This window comes from Brachyhypopomus gauderio, chromosome 7 (assembly GCF_052324685.1).
Source record: "Brachyhypopomus gauderio isolate BG-103 chromosome 7, BGAUD_0.2, whole genome shotgun sequence".
NCBI lineage: Eukaryota > Metazoa > Chordata > Actinopteri > Gymnotiformes > Hypopomidae > Brachyhypopomus > Brachyhypopomus gauderio.
Window position 1 is genome coordinate 32413651 of NC_135217.1, and position 11110 is coordinate 32424760.

Consider the following 11110-nt stretch of genomic DNA (forward strand, 5'->3'; position numbering starts at 1 on the left):
TGTAATAACAGCTAATGATACGGATAATAATAATAATAATAATAATAATAATAAAAAATAATAATAATAAATAATAATAAATAATAAATAATAATAATAATAATAATAATGTACCAAAGCATACATTTTAATATCGCATTCTAGCAGATTTTGCTATCAGGTTGTTCAAATAGTTAGATACTGCATGAAATCAAATATTGTCATTTTTAAATTAGTATCATAGCACATACAGTTTACAGATAAGGCCTAGCAGGGAGAACATTCAACCGAGTGAGAACAGGTAGGTGAAACACACACACACACACACACACACACACACACACACACACACACACACACACACACACACACACACACACACACACACACACACTAATTGGCGGTCCTCTCTGAAATAGCTGAAGCGATCAGATAGACTCAGATATGTGAAGGTGGTGATAATGGCCGGGCGAGGGTAGCCCAGGTAGCGCGACTCTGGAGACTGAAGAGGTAGATTGAGAATGTAATTTTAAATGAAAGTCTATTTAACCTACAGTGAATGGCGTGACCTCGCTCAAAACCATCAATGTTAAAAGGATCATTTTCAGAATTCAATCCCAAAACTTCTACAAGCTACAATTTACTCTCTCCTCTCAAAAGCCTATAGGGACCTGGACAACTCTGTTACAATCTTTGAAGTGTGGAATAAAATAATTATAAAATACAGAAACCCACACGTTATTACACGCTGGACATAAATGTACTGTTAAATAAACTGGCCTTAATTTGGCCGTAAGTCTCCACAGATGAATGTTAATTTGTTGTTTAAGTGGCCCGGCGGTTGAAGGGATGTGTTATAACGAAATTTAATATATATGCTGCACTCTTTTCTTGTAGATATTGAGACATTATCCAGAACTTATTATTCACACTTATTCAAGTGTGTCATTTACAATTATCCAGTAACTGTTGCAAATTAATTTTTGTGAAACATGCAGGAAACATGAGCTTGTTGCCAAAAATACTGGGTGAAACTTCTACGGCGTTTGTGAGGAGATCAACAGACTAATGACAATAATAACAATATAAAACCCTTTTTTTCCATAGTCCCAAACAGGCGCGCAATGCAGACCCGTATTTAAAGTCGCTATGTAATTTGGGGCCACAATTTGATTCATTTATACGCACTCTGTTATTAACCCAAGAAAAGAAATGTCAGGGACTATTACCGCCAGCAGGATATCTGCGCTTTGTTTAAATGCACTAATTACAAGCACACATTTGAAAAAGGCGCAATTTTCGCATATTCAATTTTCAGTAGGTTATTTAGCGCAATACGCGCGGGCAACTTGTTAGTGGGTGTCTGTCACTTTCACGCTCCTCTATTACCCGATGCTACTGCGTGTCATATTTTCACAACAACCTAACTTGATAATTTCCACAACAATCTACTGTTTTGTGGGATGTATGAATACACCTCCGTCGAGTTTAGATCATTTGTAGAGTAGTATCAGTTCTGATGGCACAATCTTCAAAACTGAGAGAGATAAATGATCGGCACTGCAAAAAATGTCAGCTGAGGCGCTCCTTAAAGCGCATGAACCAGTGACCGGCAAACTGGACCATGTGCGTTTTTACGAGCGGCGCCATCTCCTGGCAGGACTTTCAGAACCGAATAAATTACGCAATGCACCAGAAACCGGAGTTTCACGGCAATTAGGCTCACCGCTTAATACGCTTTAATCTCGTGAAAGTTCATTTTCAAATTCTCAAATCATACTAAATTGGATTCGTGTACTAACTGATAAGGTAACGTGAATGTTTTACACCATTCATGACTAGTTAGTCAGACCTTGGGTCCTTCAGAACTTTCTTAAACAGCTTGGTGACCATAATCTATAAAACACCCCCTAAGGACGTATGATCTCGGTAGAATCTCAGTGGGAAAGGGGAGAAAAGACAACGTCCTTATAACCTGAATAGAGGCATAGTCTCTGAATTAAGAAGGCTGGTCAAGTTCAGCACACTGATTGGGCCCTTCACCCCCCCCTCCATGTGTTGCGTGTGTAGTCTGCATGGATGAAAGCGAGCATGCGCTGGCCGGCTCCCTGGGACATTATTAAACGCTTCAAGCCGGGCTTCTCCAACGGCTGACCAATTGCTTCATGTCTCCTGTAGACGCAGTGGTGAATTTGGGAGTCACGCAGCTGACAGTCGTGCTCCAGTGGCGGCTGCGTCTTCGCTCCAGTCGCTTTGACTTAATTGGATGCTGCTCCGCTTGGAAGGGCGAACAAAAGACGCGCTTTTCCACGCGCGCGCGTAAGCAAAGTTAATTAGTGGTTATTAACACCCCGCATAATGAGAGTGCGAGGGAGTCAATTTAATGACTTTGTTAGCCCAAGTTTAGAATGACAGGCGATGATCGCAGCAACAATGGCTCTCCTAAACGGAGTGATCATCCGTAATTTTCAACGGCAATATGCTTTAGTAAAAACAAAAGGACTCTAATTTCGCTCAACTGACTCGATAATTTGAATTCATTTAAGAAAAAAGATGACTTAAACATTTAAACCCAAGATTACCTTCCCTCAGAGACAAACGGCCCTGTTCAGTCCGAACACACGAGAAAAACTCATCGGTTTATTCTTCAGAGTTGTGCTCTGTCACCACATTTCAACTATACTCATCTGAACTAATATGTATGAAGTTATATCTCTTATACGCATCCAAATATACATGCGTATATTATTTACTCACTCACCGATAACCGTGGACATCCGTGGATTTTTCCACTAATTGTTCAAACTGATGCGCAAATGAGGCACATCCACGTGGACGTGGTCCTGCCCCCCCCTCCCAGGCAGGAGGCACATGAACCTTCTGGAGGGCCAAACCAGCATGAAGCCTCTCGCAGTCTGTTTGACCGGAGTTAGTGCTAAAGAACTTTCTATGTATCTGTATGTTTGATACGTGTTTTTATTTTGTAATCCATATGTAATATTATATTTTCGTATATAGTCACTGTGTGGATTTGTGAAATGTAGGCTACTTTTCTATAAACTACGAGGTATCTAAATGGAGTAGACACGTATGTTAAGGGGTAACTAGAATTTGTAGCAAGATTTTTTTTCTAAAAAGATTTTTAGTATTATTTCGTGGGCTACTTTAAAAAAGCGCCCAGGTCGTGAATGAGACTTCTAAAAGCTGCTTTAATCCACATTTTGGTAAGTGGGATAAGTGACTCATTTAGGTACCTACTGATTTATTAAAACTCCTAATTCATTTAAACTCTTTAGGGCACATTAGATTGTACGGAAATGATGAACCATTCAACTAATTAATTAAATTATATTTATTAAACTTTCTGCTACAAAGACAACATCATGTACAGCAGTGCTTTATGTAAATGGACGTAACCTAGAAAAAAACGTAGGCCTATATAAAATAGGCCCATCTAGCATTCCTTTTTCAGCCGGCAATGTTGTCCCTCATTTCTCGAGTAATCTCAGACACCTCGCGGCCACAGAATCGCCGTTTACTGTCCTCACTTGGAAGTTTTCCTGGATTTCATTTTGCGCATCATTTCATATACATGCCATTCTTGTAGATTAGGGGCGACTGTGTGATGTGTTCTCCATTCATATCGACTCGTGGAGAACGAGGCGTGGAATGGCTTCTCCAGAAGACACTCGGGTGAGAAGGTCACACATTTGAGTTGGGGCAATTTTGCGGACGTGTCTCGACCTGAACTCATTATTGTGTGGGCAGCAGGAACATTGTGCATCACACAAAACCGCATTGCCTGGGTGTGCACTGAACCCGGCAAAGAAATTATATTTATGACAGTGCGGTTGGCCTTTATTGATTGGGATGAACCGCGAATGGCTACATTCAACAACGACAATCCTTTATTAAGTTAATCAAAGTAATACATGCAAATTATTCTTGTTCTACCACGAGCTTATCAAAATCTCTCCCCTCGAGTTTGAAGAAGTCCATTTATTCAGTTAGCGTCAATATCGCGCACAAATATCGCAATGCAAATGAAAGTTGATTAGAGTAAATTGGGGACTTAGCTGCTATTTGACCTTGTCTGAGTTTTATGTAAATTTCTGAAAACGACACAATGAAGCAAATGGCATTAAAAGATATTCATATAAAAATGATTAATCAACATGTTTTCTTAACGAAGGAAAACATACTCAGATTTCTTTCTAAGCAGCCTACTCTTCAAAGATATTGTAGTTGGACTGTTTTTTATGCATCACTATAAATATATTTATGAAATAAAAATATACAGTAGGTCGCATATTCTAAAAATACTTTTTAGTTCATAAATTAAATAATGTAGGTCTCGTGTTTTTGTACATTTGTGTTCAATACGTGGTTTTATTTAAAATAATAATTGTAATGGTATTGTGTAATAATATAAAAATTGCATTCACGAGCCAAGTAGGAGAAAACAAATGACCGAGTATCTATTCGCTTATACCTTTTTGCAGGCGTTTTACTGACATCTAGTGGTGTTCACGAGCATTGTCAATGTTGAGCACTTCATGCCTTTTAAATGTCAAAGTTTGTTTACGAAACAAAGGTCGCCTTTTAAATGACTAATACAACAAGGCCCGGGAGATGTTAGTAAATTCTTGAAATAGACGCCTTGGGGAGCTCTTTTATGAGACCAGCAGATACTTATCAGGGATAATACCCAGTGGTTCATCAGGGACTTCATCTCAAATGAAATTAGCTTCCTGCGTGGGATTGAGATAGCTGTTCTAGGGTTCAGCTGTGACAGTAATGACTGCTGTGTTGGAGGCCCTCGTCTGGGTTAGTCCAGCACTGCCCCTGCCTCTCAGATCAGCCTCCACACGAAGTCATTTATTTCATTCCTCTCTCTCTCTCTCTCTCTCTCTCTCCCTCTCTTTCTCTCTCTCACTCACACACACACACACACACACACACACACACACACACACACACACACACACACACACACACACACACACACACACAACATTCTTGTTCCCTCTGTTGTTATAATATTTATTTTGCTCCTACTGTAGCTGACAGGGGCTGAGATGAGGCCGGGATCAAAGGTGGATGAATGAGGTAAATATGGACATTTTAGTTTGTTTCTCTTCGTGACCCACAGACATGTGATAAAATGTCATGTCTGTTTGATAGACCAGCACAGTGGAGCTTCAGAGGGGCCCGAAACATCATGGGCTCTGCACTGTTCCTAACCACAGGGAAGATCTCTTACCTGCCTCTGGTGTTCTCCTGACTGACTTACAGCAAGAAATACATTTAGGTCCTCAGCTGGTCCGAGTGACCTGGTAGGGATGTGGAGTGATGCCTGTGTGTGTGTGTGTGTGTGTGTGTGTGTGTGTGAGTGTGTGAGAATGTGTTGGGGGGGGGGTCATGTCTGGTAGGGGGGATCATGAAACTGTGCAATTTATATTGGATTTATTCCTGTTCTATCCCCAGGTGTTGAGTATCCCTACAGTGAGGAAACTGTATCAAGGACGGCAGGGGACATGCCAGTCACATACGTGGGGCCCCCTGATGGAGGAGAGTGAGACTCCATCTTCCAGCTCACTTTCACTGCCTTCGTCTCGCTGTAGTCTCCCCCATTTCTCTTCATCTCACTCCCCCACATTTTTTTGCCATTACGTGTCAATAAAACCATAGGATCACAGCTCCGGATGCATGTGGCGCCTGTAAATATCACTGAAGCTGTTTTGGTATGAGTTTTGAGAGCGAATCACGGATCACCTTTGCATCCCTGCTGCTCCCTGATATTACCTCTGAAGAACACTCAGCTACTTCACCACCACACCACTCCCTCTGAAGAACGCTCGGCTACAATAAAACACCACACCATTCCCTTTGAAGAACACTCGGATACATCACACCATTCCCTCTGAAGAACGCTCGACTACATTACATCGTTCTGTCTGAAGAACGTTCAGCTACATCACACCATTCTGTCTGAAGAGTGTTCAGCTACATCACACCATTCTGTCTGAAGAACGTTCAGCTACATCACACCATTCTGTCTGAAGAGTGTTCAGCTACATCAAACCATTCTGTCTGAAGAGTGTTCAGCTACATCACACCATTCTGTCTGAAGAACGTTCAGCTACATCACACCATTCTGTCTGAAGTGTGTTCAGCTACATCACACCATTCTGTCTGAAGAGTGTTCAGCAACATCACACCATTCCGTCTGAAGAATGTTCAGCAACATCACACCATTCTCTCTGAAGAGTGTTCAGCTACATCACACCATTCCATCTGAAGAACATTCAGCTACATCACACCATTCCGTCTGAAGAGTGTTCAGCAACATCACACCATTTTATCTGAAGAATGTTCAGCAACATCACACCATTCCTTCTGAAGAACGTTCAGCTACATCACACCATTCTGTCTGAAGAGTGTTCAGCAACATCACACCATTTTATCTGAAGAACGTTCAGCAACATCACACCATTCTGTCTGAAGAGTGTTCAGCTACATCACACCATTTTATCTGAACAACGTTCAGCAACATCACACCATTGTGTCTGAAGAGTGTTCAGCTACATCAAACCATTTTATCTGAAGAACATTCAGCTACATCCCACCATTCTGTCTGAAGAGTGTTCAGCTACATCCCACCATTCTGTCTGAAGTGTTCAGCTACATCACATCATTCTGTCTGAAGAATGTTCAGCAACATCACACCATTCGATCTGAAGAACGTTCAGCTTCATCACACCATTCCATCTGAAGAACGTTCAGCTACATCACACCATTCTGTCTGAAAAGAGTTCAGCAACATCACATCATTTTATCTGAGGACTGTTGAGCAACATCACACCATTCCTTCTGAAGAATGTTCAGCTACATCACACCATTCGATCTGAAGAATGTTAAGCTACATCACACCATTCCATCTGAAGAACATTCAGCAACATCACACCATTCTGTCTGAAGAGTGTTCAGCTACATCACACTATTCCATCTGAAGAACGTTCAGCAACATCACACCATTTTATCTGAAGAACGTTCAGCAACATCACACCATTCTGTCTGAAGAGTGTTCAGCTACATCACACCATTCTGTCTGAAGAGTGTTCAGCTACATCCCACCATTCTGTCTGAAGTGTTCAGCTACATCACATCATTGTGTCTGAAGAATGTTCAGCAACATCACACCATTCGATCTGAAGAACGTTCAGCTACATCACACCATTCCATCTGAAGAACATTCAGCAACATCACACCATTCTGTCTGAAGAGTGTTCAGCTACATCACACTATTCCATCTGAAGAACGTTCAGCAACATCACACCATTTTATCTGAAGAACGTTCAGCAACATCACACCATTCTGTCTGAAGAGTGTTCAGCTACATCACACCATTCTGTCTGAAGAGTGTTCAGCTACATCACACCATTCTGTCTGAAGAGTGTTCAGCTACATCCCACCATTCTGTCTGAAGTGTTCAGCTACATCACATCATTGTGTCTGAAGAATGTTCAGCAACATCACACCATTCGATCTGAAGAACGTTCAGCTACATCACACCATTCCATCTGAAGAACGTTCAGCTACATCACACCATTCTGTCTGAAGAGTGTTCAGCAACGTCACACCATTTTATCTGAGGAATGTTCAGCAACATCACACCATTCCATCTGAAGAACGTTCAGCAACATCACACCATTCTGTCTGAAGAGTGTTCAGCTACATCACACTATTCTGTCTGAAGAATGTTCAGCAACATCACACCATTCCATCTGAAGAACGTTCAGCAACATCACACCATTCCATCTGAAGAACGTTCAGCAACATCACACCATTCTGTCTGAAGAATGTTCAGCTACATCACATCATTCTGTCTGAAGAACGTTCAGCTATATCACACCATACTGTCTGAAGAATGTTCAGCAACATCACACCATTCTGTCTGAAGAACATTCAGCTATATCACACCATTTTATCTGAAGAGTGTTCAGCTACATCAAACCATTCCGTCTGAAGAACGTTCAGCTACATCACACCATTTTATCTGAAGAACGTTCAGCAACATCACATCATTCTGTCTGAAGAGTGTTCAGCTACATCACACCATTCTGTCTGAAGAGTGCTCAGCTACATCAAACCATTCCGTCTGAAGAATGTTCAGCTACATCACACCATTTTATCTGAAGAACGTTCAGCTACATCACACCATTCTGTCTGAAGAGTGTTCAGCTACATCACACCATTGTGTCTGAAGTGTTCAGCTACATCACATCATTCTGTCTGAAGAACGTTCAGCTACATCGCACCATACCGTCTGAAGAACACTCAGCTACATCACATCATTATGTTTGAAGAACACTCAGCTACATCACATCATTTTATCTGAAAAATGTTCAGCTACATCACACCATTCTCTCTGAAGAGTGTTCAGCTACATCACATCATTCTCTCTGAAGAGTGTTCAGCTACATCACACCATACCGTCTGAAGAGTGTTCATCTGCATCACACCATTCTCTCTGAAGAGTGTTCAGCAACATCACACCATTCCGTCTGAAGAACATTCAGCAACATCACACCATTCTGTCTGAAGAGTGTTCAGCAACATCACACCATTCCGTCTGAAGAACGTTCAGCTACATCACACCATTCCGTCTGAAGAATGTTCAGCTACATCACACCATTCCATCTGAAGAACGTTCAGCAACATCACACCATTCTGTCTGAAGAGTGTTCAGCTACATCACACTATTCTGTCTGAAGAATGTTCAGCAACATCACACCATTCCATCTGAAGAACGTTCAGCAACATCACACCATTTTATCTGAAGAGTGTTCAGCTACATCACACCATTCTGTCTGAAGAGTGTTCAGCTACATCACACCATTCTGTCTGAAGAGTGTTCAGCTACATCACACCATTCTGTGTGAAGAGTGTTCAGCTACATCCCACCATTCTGTCTGAAGTGTTCAGCTACATCACATCATTCTGTCTGAAGAATGTTCAGCAACATCACACCATTCGATCTGAAGAACGTTCAGCTACATCACACCATTCCATCTGAAGAACGTTCAGCTACATCACACCATTCTGTCTGAAGAGTGTTCAGCAACGTCACACCATTTTATCTGAGGAATGTTCAGCAACATCACACCATTCCTTCTGAAGAATGTTCATCTACATCACACCATTCCATCTGAAGAATGTTCAGCTACATCACACAATTCCATCTGAAGAACGTTCAGCAACATCACACCATTCTGTCTGAAGAGTGTTCAGCTACATCACACTATTCTGTCTGAAGAGTGTTCAGCTACATCACACCATTCTGTCTGAAGAACGTTCAGCAACATCACACCATTCTGTCTGAAGAGTGTTCAGCTACATCACACTATTCTGTCTGAAGAATGTTCAGCAACATCACACCATTCCATCTGAAGAACGTTCAGCAACATCACACCATTCCATCTGAAGAACGTTCAGCAACATCACACCATTCTGTCTGAAGAGTGTTCAGCTACATCACACCATTCTGTCTGAAGAACGTTCAGCTATATCACACCATTCTGTCTGAAGAACGTTCAGCAACATCACACCATTCTGTCTGAAGAGTGTTCAGCTACATCACACCATTCTGTCTGAAGAACGTTCAGCTATATCACACCATTTTATCTGAAGAGTGGTCAGCTACATCAAACCATTCCGTCTGAAGAACGTTCAGCTACATCACACCATTTTATCTGAAGAACGTTCAGCAACATCACATCATTCTGTCTGAAGAGTGTTCAGCTACATCACACCATTCTGTCTGAAGAACGTTCAGCTACATCACACCATTCTGTCTAAAGAGTGTTCAGCTACATCACACCATTGTGTCTGAAGTGTTCAGCTACATCACATCATTCTATCTGAAGAACGTTCAGCTACATCGCACCATACCGTCTGAAGAACACTCAGCTACATCACATCATTATGTTTGAAGAACACTCAGCTACATCACATCATTTTATCTGAAAAATGTTCAGCTACATCACACCATTCTCTCTGAAGAGTGTTCAGCTACATCACATCATTCTCTCTGAAGAGTGTTCAGCTACATCACACCATACCGTCTGAAGAGTGTTCAGCTGCATCACACCATTCTCTCTGAAGAGTGTTCAGCAACATCACACCATTCCGTCTGAAGAACATTCAGCAACATCACACCATTCTGTCTGAAGAGTGTTCAGCAACATCACACCATTCCGTCTGAAGAACGTTCAGCTACATCACACCATTCCGTCTGAAGAACGTTCAGCTACATCACACCATTTTATCTGAAGAATGTTCAGCTACATCACACCATTTTATCTGAAGAACGTTCAGCAACATCACACCATTTTATCTGAAGAGTGTTCAGCTACAGTTGTGATCAAATTTATTCAACCCCCAATGCTGCGAAGGGTTTTATGGAATTCAGTGCACATTTGTAATTGTGTTCATAATGAAATCTTACAAGGACTTGTTAAAGAACTAAATGCAACTAAGATAGCATCAATTTTTTTTGTCATAAAGTATTAAATGGCCTTTTTGTGATTTCTTCATTGACACAATTATTCAACCCCTTTACGACTACCACTCCTAAGAACAGAGGTTCATTCCAGTGTTTTCCATCAGGTATTGAAAACATCTGTGGATGTCAACGAGCAGCAATCAAGCATGATAAGCACCAATTAGGCAGATTTAAAAGGACTGTGATACTCAGCTCCTTCTAGACATCTACTGGTGTGTTTCCAAGCATGGTGAAGGCAAGAGAATGGTCCCAGAAGACAAGAGAAGAGGTTATTGCTTTTCACAAGAATGGCAATGGATATAAAAAGATTGCGAAGTTGTTAAATATTCCAAGAGACACTATCGGAAGTATCATTCGCAAGTTCAAGTTAAAGGGCACAGTGGAAACGTTACCTGGTCGTGGCAGAAAGAAGATCCTGACCGCGACTGCTGTGCGCTACCTGAAGCGTAATGTGGAGAAAAATCCCCGCGTGACTGCTAAGGAACTGAAAAAAGACCTGTCAGATGTGGGCACTGAAGTTTCAGCTCAGACAATAAGGCGCGCACTGCATAACGAAGACCTCCA